Source organism: Balaenoptera acutorostrata, chromosome 10 (genome assembly GCF_949987535.1).
Source record: "Balaenoptera acutorostrata chromosome 10, mBalAcu1.1, whole genome shotgun sequence".
Taxonomy (NCBI): Eukaryota; Metazoa; Chordata; class Mammalia; order Artiodactyla; family Balaenopteridae; genus Balaenoptera; species Balaenoptera acutorostrata.
The window spans coordinates 68,103,998-68,116,292 of NC_080073.1; the positions used below are offsets into that span (position 1 = coordinate 68,103,998).

At 51.1% G+C, this 12,295-nt stretch overlaps 1 protein-coding gene across 3 annotated transcripts in view; it reads left to right on the forward strand.

The window, feature by feature from the left end:
* PPARD (peroxisome proliferator activated receptor delta) overlaps positions 1–12,295 on the forward strand; it is an 83,427-nt gene that overhangs the window by 55,837 nt on the left and 15,295 nt on the right. The gene's annotated exons all lie outside the window — the stretch shown is intronic.

Genomic DNA, 12,295 nt, shown 5'->3' on the forward strand with positions numbered 1-12,295 from the left:
GACGTGATCACTTTTAGGTGAAGCTTAAATTTGGGAGTCACAGTTTCTCCTGGACAGAACTTAGCTGTAGGGCTCTTCTGTGTCTCCTCTCCCCTCAGGGAGGTTCAGAAGTCACTCTGCCCTGCTGACCCCCATTTCTGCCTTCCTCCCCTCCAATTAGAGTTGGGCCAATCCGAGTTCTGTTCCCCCTCACTAGGCCTGGCCACCCCTCGGTGCGCTGCCCCTCACCTTGCCACCAGCCTCTGTCCCCTCACCCAGTTTGTTCATATGGCAGCAGGAGTTAGAGCTTCCCTCAGGCTCACTGGAGTGTTAGGATGAAATAGTCCAGTGTAGGTGCTCAACACACTAAGTGAGGTCATGTACATGAAGGCGTCTTGTGAACTTTAAAGGGCTGGCCCATGTCCCAGTCTCAGTTCTGCTTAAAAAGAAAAAGGTATGAGTAGCGGTGTCCAGTGCATGTCCCGTAACCACACCCCCCCACAGCAGGGCCACTGAGGCACAAGCTGGTGTGCTGGCGGCGAGAGCTGGGTGTCAGAAGTTTGGGGGGCTTGGATGGAGTTGTCGGGCCCAGGAATGTGGGGGCTGTTTGTGTTAGTTGGCCTCCTGCCAAGCAGTGCCAGGTGCCACATTTGCTCCCCACACGTGTGTGTGTCGCAGCCAGGAATCACTATGACCAGAACAGTGCTGGGAGGCTGGAGCCCAGGCCAGTCAGAGCAGGAAGGGATCTTGGAGTATCTAATCCTGCCCTGACGCTCTCCTCAGTGAGGACGCCAGTGAGGTGACAGGAGACGTACTCAAATCTGTGTAAGGGCCCCATCCCTCGGCTCCTCAGCCCGGATCCTCCCGGGAATGGAACAGGCGGCTGCTTCCTGCCCCCAGCTCTCCAGGGCTCTGGGAGGTGGCCTTCTCGCTCCCACCACCACCCCAGCTGGGTTTGCTGTCACCCTGGCCTCTCGGCATCCAGCTGAAATCATCTCCAGTTCGTTTCTAAGCGCTGCTTTCACCCTGCCCGTCCTCTTCATAGCCCTCCTAGGCTCTCCATTGCCCTTCCGATAAACAGCCACATCCTTCACTCGCCCTTCGAGGCCCCAGCTGATCTCCAGCCTCAGCCAGACCGGCCGCCCCGTGCTCTCGGCACGCCAGCCGCGCGGCCCTTCTTTCTACCCCTCAGAGGTTCTGTGCTGTCCTCCTCCCTTCTTGGGGTCTCTGTCCCCCCACCTGCCTGCCTCTTAGTCAGAGGCCACGTCCTCGGGACCCCCTCCCCGACCAGCCACGCTAGGCTCATGTGGCGGTGTTGGCCTTTTGGCGCCCTGGTCATCGTTCACAGTTAGGTGTTTGTGTTGGGCACATGATGGTGAGTGCTTAACAAATATTTGTTAACTGAGTGAATGAAAACAGTTGGCAGCAGCCGGAACCAGAGGAAGAGCGGAGGGCACTGGCGGCATCAGCAGCTGTAGCTCCTGAGGTGCTCGGGTGAGAAGGTTCTGGAAAGGTCCCCGGCTGTGGCCCTCTGCCCGTTGGCACCCCTGCCCTTACCTCCGAAGCCTTCTCTGAGCAGGGAGGGTCCTCAGCTCTCAGGCTGCCGAGGAGAGGCCTGGCTCGCTTCTGGGCAGGCCCTTCTTTCACCTCCTCAGTATCTTTCAGTGTATTATTCAGTTTTCTTTCTTCAAAACACTTTTAAACGTATCTCCCTCTCTTCCCCCCCCCATCATGAAAGCGTCCCATGCTCACTGTAAAGAATTTGAAGAACACGGAAAAATATAGTTAAGAAAATAAGAATCACCCCTCAGAGGGAAGCCCCGTTAACAATTTGGGTCATGTCTTTCCGGTTTTGTTCCTGTGCATTATGTGCATGTTTTGACATCGCTGTGGTTCTATTGTCTGTGAAGACAAGACTTTTAGTATCTCCTCAGTCCTCCGCCGCTGACAGTCAGTGGCAGCTCAGCGCACTGACCTGCATGGGGGTCAGTGGCCGGAAGCCGGCCGCCCGTCAGGCCCCTCGCTGGTCCCAGCTGAGGAGCCCTCCTGCCCACTATGATCTCTTCTCTGGGCACATTCTCAGTAGCTCCCTGAGGAGGTACAATGAAAGGAGGCCGGCTTTTCCTTCTATTGTAGCTTAGCTCCACTCCACAGGGCTGACAGGCTGGCTCTTGGTGGAATTGGAAGAATTCTAGAATGGGGGACGGGGGGAGGGGCTAGCAGACTTTCCTCTGGTTCCCATACTCTCTGCACAAAACCAGCTCCCAGGCCACTCCTGGGGTTGGCCTCAGGGGACCTGCTGGGGTGAATCCATTCCAAGGCCACACAGGCCTCTCACGTGCGCTGAGGGCAGTAGGGTGACTGAGATTGACAAATGAGAGCAGAGAGCACTGCGGAGCTGCTGGTCTGGAAACCCAGGGCACTGGGTCAGTACTGGGTTAATGACTGATAGGGAAGCTTGGGAGTGAGTTGGCCGGGCCCCACGCCCGTGGCCTCTCTGGTCCTGAGCACTCTTCTGCCCTGTATCCAGGGGCTGCTGCTCCTCATCCCCCTGCAGTGAGGGAAGGAGGAAATGCAGCTACTAGGTCGTCCCAAGGGGCGGGGGAAGGGGCAGAGGTGGAGAAGGGTCCGGGCCCATCTCTCTGAAAGAAGCGCAAACCCAGAGCGGGGCGCCCTGTCAGCTCTCCCTTCTCACGGTTGATTGTAAGGCAGGGAATTGGGAAATTCTGGGTTTAGGTCCCTGGAATTCCAAAGGCCGCCACATGTCCAGACCTGGAATATCACTTGTTCCATGTCATCCCCTAAGGCAAGCCAGGAGTGATGACAGTAGCAGTAGCCACAGCCCCATTTGTTAGGTGTTTACACCCAGCACTGTTAAGCATTTGCGGTGTGGCTATCTCATCCGCATGACGGCCGCTCAGGTTATGTGGTAGTAGGCCAGCTTTAGGGCTGAGAAACTGAAGGGTTGGTGTCTCCCCCAAGTCACAGAGAGGGAGGGGCAGAGCCAGGGTTTGAACCCAGGCCTGATACAGAAGCCTGTGGAATGAACTTCTGCGGGGTACTCGCTGCATCTCAAGGGCAGTAATACAGTAATAGGTGAAAACTCGTATAGTGACAACTGTTACGACTGGACACAGTGTGGCTGAGGTTAATGTTTTTAGTCTGTTTATTCATGCAAGGAGTGTACGTTGAGCACCCATTGAATGCCTGGCACCGTGCGAGGTGCCGGGGACCTACCTCTGCAAGATACATAGAGGGCATGGTGTGGGAAACTGGTAACGTGGTGAGAACAGACCAGCTAACAGACGTTGCAGTTTGATGTGGTAACCGCAGAGCTGGAGAGCCTGGGTCAGGGTTGCAGTAGGAAGGAACAGAATAGGACTAGTCAAGGGGAGCTTCCTAAAGGAGGCGGTGCAGGCAGGTCTGGAAGGAGAGTAGGCCTTAGCTAGTGGCGGGGATGGCATTCCAGGCTGAGGCTGGTGCGAGCCTCTGTGTTCAGAGAGTGATGCTGCACATGAGGCGAGTGGGATGCGCTGGGGAGGGAACTGAGGACCAGAGCCTATGGCTGTCTTTAGCACACAGCAGTCATTTTCTGGCAGGGAGTATTCAGAAGGGCTTCAACCAGGGTGTTCTTGACAGAAGCGGTTCTTGGCATCTAGACAGAGGATTCAGGGATGATGGCTCCAGACTGAGGCTAAGAGCAGCTTCCAGATCCAACAGGGCAAGGACTTACCAGCTTCTGGTCCAGTCTTACCCAGCACCACATGCAAGGTACAGCATAGTGATTAAGACTGGAGCCAACCTGCCTGGACTCAAATCCTGCTCCTCCAGTTACTGTGTGACCTTGACTCAATTACTTTCCCTCTCTGTGCCACAGTTTCCTCATCAGTTAAATGGAGATAATAATAGCACCCGACTCTTAGGGCTATTGTGAGGATTAGATGTGTCAGTATACACACAGCTTGGTGTATTATAAACCCTTGGACAATTGGAAGCTGGTACCTTTGTGATGGAGGTGGTGGACCCGAGGCTTGGAGCTGTGACCCACCTTAGGCTGTGGTGCAGGGAGAGGCCTGACAGGATGCATCACAGCTGAATGGGCCCTGACACAGAGTAACCCCACTCAGAGCATACATCCTGCTGCTGGGTGTCAGGGAAGCTCCATTTCCCGAGGATGACTAGACTTGGTGGAAGGATTAGGGCCCCAGGTGGCTTGGTCGCTCGAGCCCCAGACCAGGCCTCTCTGGAGCTCTGGGTCATTTGGGTTAAGCCCCTAACTACCTCTGCGCATGAAATCTACCTGCCCAGTGGGAAATGGATAGAGTCGTGCCCCTTGCCCAACTTTAGCTCCTAGAAGGGGCAAGAGGGTGGAATGCTTGCTTGGCAGGCTTTTGTGAGCGTGTATACACACAACACGTGTGTGAATGCCAGAATCAGAGTAGCCCAGGTATTTGTTTTTGTAAGAATTTCTTTTGGTAGCGACTCCATTTTCTGTGCAAGGGCCGCAGAGCAGCACCCCTCTCGTTCTGGCTGCAGGACCCTTGTCCTGAGGACAGCACCAACCTCTTAAGTGGGGCAAAGCTGTGACACAGTCAGAGGGTTTCTGGCACTGGCACAGTGCTGGGGGGTGGCAAAAGCAAAAACCAAGGTTTCTCAGCCACATAAAGGTTAAACCTAGTGCCAGGTGCTATTTTTAGTGCCAGGACTGAAGGAAGGAAGAAGGGAACAGGGTGCACTGCAGGGAGAGTGGAGGCTGTGGTGGCAGCTACCTGTGAAAACCCAGGCTGTGGGCCGGCCCGGTGAGCGGGGGGGGGGGGGGGTGGGGGGGGGGAGGGCCTAGGGAATAAAGCGGCTCCTGGCTGGGCGAGCTGAGACCAGCGGTGGGGGCAGGCGCTGGGGAGAGGGGCAGACCTCAGCTGTAGATGGAGCACCCAGGGCTGTGTGAAAATGGATGGCTTCCGGCAAATTGCAGGGATGGGCCCCAGCATGGGGTTGCATCTAAACAAGCAACAGCCCAAGGGATGTGTGTGGGTTTTAGAGCAGCCAGACTGCAGCTTCCCTCCCCCTGCAGCTGCTGTCCTTAAGAAGTCGCAAACAGAAGGGACAGCTCGGGCTGGGAAGGAACATCCACCTGGAGTCCAGAGACCCTGGCCCCAAATCCCAAACTCTAGCCAGAGCCCAGCATCACATCTGATTCCAAGAGGCCACCACTTGCACCCCAGAAACTGAGAAGAGTTCCTCTGGTCATGGTGAAAGAACGTTCTACCAGCTGATATGTGGAAGGGAAGCTGAGGCTCAGGAGCGTTAGGTGTGTAAGGTGGCCCCGTGCGCACAGCTCCTCAGAGGCCGGGCTGGGCTCGGGCCCCGCGGTGTTTGCACCCCGTGGTCCTCTGCTGCATCCTCTAGCGTGTTCTCTGAGAGACGCCTGTCAGGCCAGGCGGGCCTGGGCTTTTTGTCACTTTCCTCATCTGCCCAGGGGAGCCCACGGGGCTGGCCTTGTGGGGACTTGTGAGGATTGGGCGGAGCCTGCCATGCAGTGGGAACTCAGTCAGCTCCTGCCCCTCCCTCCAGGATTCAGTCCCAACAGTGACCTCTGTCCCATCTCCCAGGGTCACTCAGAGCGTCAGAGGATATGAGGGAATGTGTGAGAAAATATTTTGTCGAGTATCTGTACGGGGAAGTGTTGTTTTTCCTCCTCTGTTTCCACCTGCCCGGTGTGCCTGCAGTCCTCACACCCCTCTCTCCCTGGCTCTCATCACCACAGCCTGTGTGATTTCCCTGTGTCCACTGACACCCAGGCTACACGGATCCCCAAACAGTTTGTTCTAATCAGCCTCCTCTGCTTACTCCTGTGGTCAGTGCCACCACTGTGCCTCTGGCTCTTGGGTGTCCCATCATCTGCCCCTTCTGTCACCGTGCTGCCCATCCTCTTGATGCTGCTCCTCAGAAGCCTCCTGGAGCCCCTTCAGCCACAGGCCTGGCTGAGGGTCTCTCACCACTCACCCGCCCCTGCCTCCTCCACTTCCAGGCTTTTCAATTCTGTGGAGCATGAAGAATCAGCGTCTGTGGTCCTTGTTATTTAGATAATCGCCAATTTTTGTAGAGCATTTTATACGAGCCACGACGGTCACACACTGCTCTTGGTGATCACCGAGGTCCTTTACAGTGCTGTCACCAACCCCCTCCCCACAGTCCTCTCCTCTCCTCTTTTATCCTGCTGCTATTTCAGTTAGGACTGTGTTCAACTGCACTAAACCGAAATCTGGCAAACAGTGCCTTGTGAAATAGGCATTTCATTTTTCCACCTAGGGACTTCCCTGATGGTCCATGGTTAAGACTCTGCGCTCCCAATGCAGGTATCCCAGGTTTGATCCCTGGTCAGGGAACTAGATCCCACATCCATGCTGCAACTAAAGATCCCGCATGCCACAACTAAGACCCAGCACAGCCAAATAAATAAATTAAAAAAAAAATTTTTTTTTTCCACCTAACAAGTAGTCTGGAGACAGGCATTCTAGGGTTAGTTCAGCAGCTCCGTGATGCTGTGGTGACCCGGCTCCTTCCTCCTTTCTGCCCCACCCTCTTGACCTCTGTTTCCAGAAGACCTTCTAGTAGATTTCTTTTTTTTTTTTTTTAAGTCTTTATTGAATTTGTTGCAATACTGCTTCTGTTTTATGTTTTAGGGGGTTTTTCTTGGCCGCAGGGCATCTTAGCTCCCCGACCAGGGATCAGACCTGCACCCCCTGCATTGGAAGGCGAAGTCTTAACCACTGGACCACCAGGGAAATCCCTAGATTTCTGTTTACATATTGTTGGTCAGAATTGTCACATGAACACTGTAGCTGCCAGAGAGTTTGGGAAATTGAGTGTGTAGCTAGGCACGTGGCTGATCCAGAGAAAATGGGGACTCAGTGAGAAAGAAGGGGAATTGGAACCAGGTAGCAGCTGGAAGTGACTACCCCAGATGGCGGTTCCTCGTTCCTAGTCAGAACCATGTGGCGGGAACTGCACCTCTGAGCATTTCCCTTGCTCTGGGTCTGGTGATTCCCAGGTTTAATGCTCAGGGATGATCAGGGATTGATCCTTGAGGAACCGATTTATGCTAACCGGACTCACATCCCTGCAAATGGGGACAGTTCATGCATTGTGAATGAGTAAAGCAGCCTAGGAGTAACAGCTGGAAGCAGTGAAGACACTGCCAGTGGAGAGCGCGATTCCAGGTAAAGGGGCCGCCACTGCCTAGCCCCTGGGTGGGGGTGGGAGGGGGCCAGGGGCATGCAGGCCAGGTTTGCCCGATTTTCAAGAGAAGCCAGGGAAGTCCCCTTGGCAGCCCAGTGGTTAGGACTCCACACTTTCACTGCCGAGGGTGTGGGTTCAGTCCCTGGTCAGGGAACTAAGATCCCACAAGCTGTGCAGTGCAGTCCCCCCACCCCCCCCAGAAAAGAAGCCAGAAAGCCAGATTTTTTAAAGCTTTTTTTAAAAACTCTATTTTGAAAAAAGTCTAGGGTTACCGAAATACTGTAATGATTACCAAACTTACCAAAGCTAAGAAATGAATGCTGGTACAACGCTATTAACTAAACTAAGCAGATTTTATTTGGAACTTCCCAGTTTTTCCACCACTGTCCTCTTTCTGTTCCAGGATCTAATCCACCACCCTACGTTGCATTTGGTTGTAATGTCTCCGTCTGTGAGACTTTCTCAGTCCGAAAACTAGAATTTTACATGACTTCTCCCAAGTTTTCCCATTCTGCTGCAATAATTTGGAAATTATACACTCTATTTACGGTGTCTTAGTGGTTACCTTTGAAATTTTTCCGTGTACATTTGACTGAACTGTAAAGTTCATCAACATCTCCAGTTGTCTCCTGAAAAATAAAAGGACTTGAGCGGGCTTCCCTGGTGGCGCAGTGGTTGAGAATCTGCCTGCCAATGCAGGGGACACGGGTTCGAGCCCTGGTCTGGGAGGATCCCACATGCCGCGGAGCGACTGGGCCCATGAGCCACGACTACTGAGCCTGCGCGTCTGGAGCCTGTGCTCCGCAACAAGAGAGGCCGCGATAGTGAGAGGCCCGCGCACCGCGATGAAGAGTGGCCCCCGCTTGCTGCAACTAGAGAAAGCCCTCGCACGGAAACGAAGACCCAACACAGCCAAAAATAAAAATAAATAAATAAATTGAAAAAAAAAAAAGGACTTGAGCAATTTAACGCTGATCATGCCCTCTCATCTTCCACATTATTGTTTGTAAGTTTTGCTTTTTTATTTTATTCCAATTTAAATTATTTTTAGAACAGGTAACATGCCTATAGTTCAGAATTTAAAAGGTACAGTACTAATACAACATTGTAAATCAACTATACCCCAATAAAAATTTTTTAAAAATAAAATAAAAATAACAGGTACAGTGAAAAATCTCTGTCCCATCAGTGACCCAGACACTCAGTTCCCTCCCCAGAGGCAACCAGCGTTCCCAGTTTTTAAGTAGCCTTCCAGCGCTGTCTTACACATACACAATCAAATCCAGCTTCATTGTATCTTCTTTGCACAAACTATAGCTCTTCACTTCATTCTGCAAATTGCTTTCTTCCCTTATTAATATATCTTAGAGATACTCCCAAATCAGTCCATAAACATCATCATTCTTGTTTATGGCTGTCCCCTGTTAATGGACATCTAGCTTGTTCCCCACACATACTGGTCAAGTAATAGTGTAATGAGTAACCTTGTGCTAATACTTTATGTCAGTGTACTTCAGTGGAAGGATAGCTGTAAGATACAACCTAGAAGTGGTATCTCTGGATCAAAGGGAATGTGTCCTGTAATTTAGATAGATGTAGCCAAATTACCCTCTTTAGAGGTTGTGCTAATTTACCTTTCCACAGGGACATGTGAGATGATGTTTCCCCACGTGCTTAGCCACAGAGTGTTAGCATCTGTTTTGGGTTTTTTTAAAAAATAAATTATTTATTTATTTAATTTTGGCTGTGTTGGGTCTTTGTTGCTGTGTGTGGGCTTTCTCTAGTTGCGGTGATCGGGGGCTACTATTCCTTGCAGTGCGCGGGCTTCTCATTGTCGTGGCTTCTCTTGTTGCGGAGCATGGGCTCTAGGCACACAGACTTCAGTAGCTGTGGCACGCAGGCTTCAGTAGTTGTGGCGCACGGGCTTAGTTGCTCCGCGGCATGTGGGATCTTCCCAGGCCAGGGCTCGAAGCCACGTCCCTTGCGTTAGCAGGCAGATTCTTAACCAGTGCGCCACCAGGGAAGCCCCATGAGTGTTAGCATCTGTTTTAATCTGATTGTAAAAAGTATATTTCAGTGTCGTTTTAATTTGCATTTCTCTTTTATGAATGATGTTGAGAGTTTTTTCATATGTTTAAGAACTAAGTGTATATACCTTTTCTGTGTATATTTTTTGTATCCTGGGCCCATTTTTCTATTGGATTGCTGGTCTTTTACTTAATAATTTGTAGGAACTATTTTAGGGCAATTAGCCCTTTGTCTGATAAGCTGCAAATACTTTTCCCAGTCTATTATCTGGTTGTTTTTTTTTTCTCTTATGATGGTTTTTTCACCTTGTAGTAAGTTTGTATTTTTATGAAATCAAATTTATTAACTTTTTTACCCATTAAGCTTTATGGGCTTAGTATCCACCTTGGCTCTTCTCCCACTTAGCTTTTCAACACTTTTTATAATTCATGTATTTTTGTTTTTAACTTTAAAACCTTTGATTTATTTGGACCTTGTCTTGGTATAAGATGTACAGTAGGGATCCAGATGGCTACTCACTTGTCCCAATACTATTTATTGAGGAATCCAACTTTTCTTTTTGATTTGGAGTACCATTTTTATAACATTAAAGTCCCATATGCATTTGTATCTGTTTATGGACTTTGTGTATTCTCTTTCAATGATTATCTATTCATGTGCCAGTACCACACTGTTTTAATTACCGTAGCCCTACTATATAATCCTTTTTATTTCTCTTCAGCTAATTCCCTATCATGTTTGCCAGAGTACTTCCACTCAGCCTCTTTGCTTTCTTCAAGTCCCATCTTTTACTCTCAGTAGACCACCATTCCTCCTACTTAAGTTAACTAACAAGAGTGAAGTCATTCCCTATGAGCTTTAGCACACCGCCACCACCACCCCCATACACACTGCTGCGATACTTTGTATTTTCCTCATCCTGTGCCCTTGAATTATTCCTCTCCCATCAGTCATCCTGCCCCAGCTTCCCCCTTGAATCTTCAGGCTGTCTTTCTCTGAAGACCTCTCCTTTAGGCACTGCTTACTTGAGCCTCCTCTATTCCAAAAAAAGTGTTCCTGGCTTTGCTACTTCAAGCTACATCCTCTTGTACATTCCTTTCCATGACATATTCATTAAAAAATTAGTCTCTATTCATTGTCCCAGCTTACTTGCTGCCACTTATTCTTCAGACCTCAGGTTTCCATCCCAACCACTTGGTTGAAATTTGTATAACAAGGTCAAAGATGACCTCACAGTCACCAGATTCAGTGGCCATGTGTCAGTTTCTCACCCTTGAACTCTGCAGCATTTGAGATGGTTGACCGCCCACTCCCCCCAAAAAACAGCCCTTCCCTTGTCTCTGAGACACCCGGCTGTCCCGAGTCTCTCCTGTCTCTGGCCACTGCCTCACTGTCTGCTCTGGTGCCTCTTCCTCTGTCCTCCCTTGACATGTCACTTTCCTTTGGTGAACTGAATTCCTTCCTGCGCCTGTCACATCAGTGACGATCCCCCCCATGCCCCCGACAAATCTCCAGATCCCCAACTCCCCAGCTCTTAGACTCTAGCACTGAATTTCCAAACTGCCTTTAGGAGACCAATTAAGAGGTCATTGTGTCAATCCAAACGAGGGAAAATGAAGGCCTTGTGGAAAGGAATGATTAAGAGGGAATGATTTACCATCAGCTAGAAGTTGCTTTGCTGTGGCACAGTGGTTCTCAAGCTTAGCTGCGTGTTACAGTCACCAGGGGAATTAAAAATAAAAATCCTGATGCCCAGGACTTCCCTGGTGGTCCAGTGGTTAGGAATCCGCTTTCCAATGCAGGGGACACGGGTTCTATCCCTGGTCGGGGAACTAAGATCCCACATGCTGCGGAGCAACTAAGCCCGCACACTCTAGAGCCCACGTGCCGCAACTACTGAGCCTGCGTGCCACAACTAGAGAGAAGCCCACACGCCACAACAAAAGATCCCATGTGCCACAACTAAGACCCGATGCAGTGAAATCAGTCAATCAATCAATCAATCAATCAATCAATCATAGTAATTTAAAAAAATCCTGATGCCCAAGCTGCTTCCCAAACCAATCAAATGAGAATCCCTGAGGATGAGCCCAGGCATCCATATTTTTAAAAACTCCCCAGTGGAGATCGGTGCCTGCAGCGAGGAAGGCACTGCCCTGGAAGGGAAGGCTGCCGCCACCCCTGAGAGCAAGGAGCCCCAGGCCAAAGGGGCAGAGGGCTAGCGCTGCCTCCAAGGGAGGAGGCACAGAAGAGGCAGGGCCCCAGGCCACAGAGCCATCCAATCCCTTGGGGCCGGAGAGTGGCCCTACACCATCGAGCGAACAGAATGAGTAGCTGGGTGGGGGCAGGTGGGTGATCTCTAAGCTGCAAAAACTGTGCTGTCCTTGTGAGGTCACTGCTTGGACCTGGTGCCCTGGCTGCCTTCCTGTGCCCAGAAAGGAAGGGGCTGTTGCCCCCTAGCCACGTTCCCTCTCCTCCTCTCCCTCCTGTGGATTCTCCCATCATCCATCTGGTCTTCCTCTTAAGGCCAGTCGAAGATGGTCCCTTGCAGTTTCCCAAGTTAGGTTAGTGATGTGAAATGCTCCTGCCCCTGTCCCTGCCTCCTTCCCTGTCCCCACCCGTGCAGAAGGCAATTGCTGGTTTTCTTCCCCAATTCTTCTCCAAGTAGGTTTTGTTTACTCCCCAAATCCCTGAGCCAGAAGTGGGGGTGCCTACACTCCCACACCCTGAACGTCCAGCCTTCCGCTGCTGCGTTTGTAGTCTCTTGTGCTGTGCCTAGTGGCCCCTGGGCTGGGGAGGACACTGCCCCTGTCTAGGTTTTTATAAATGTCTTACTCAAGTTCAAACCTCCAAAAAAGAAAAAGAAAAAAAAACTCCCCAGTGATTCCAGTATAGCCAAGTGTGCAGGCCTAGAGCAGGAAGAGAGAGGGTGTGGAGTGTCAAATGATTCCCGCCTTCTGGCTTTGATAGGTGGGTAGTTGGGCATTTGGGTCACTAAAGTAGAGATTACCAGAGGAAGAGAAGGGCGGGCTTAGGGCCAGATGGTGGC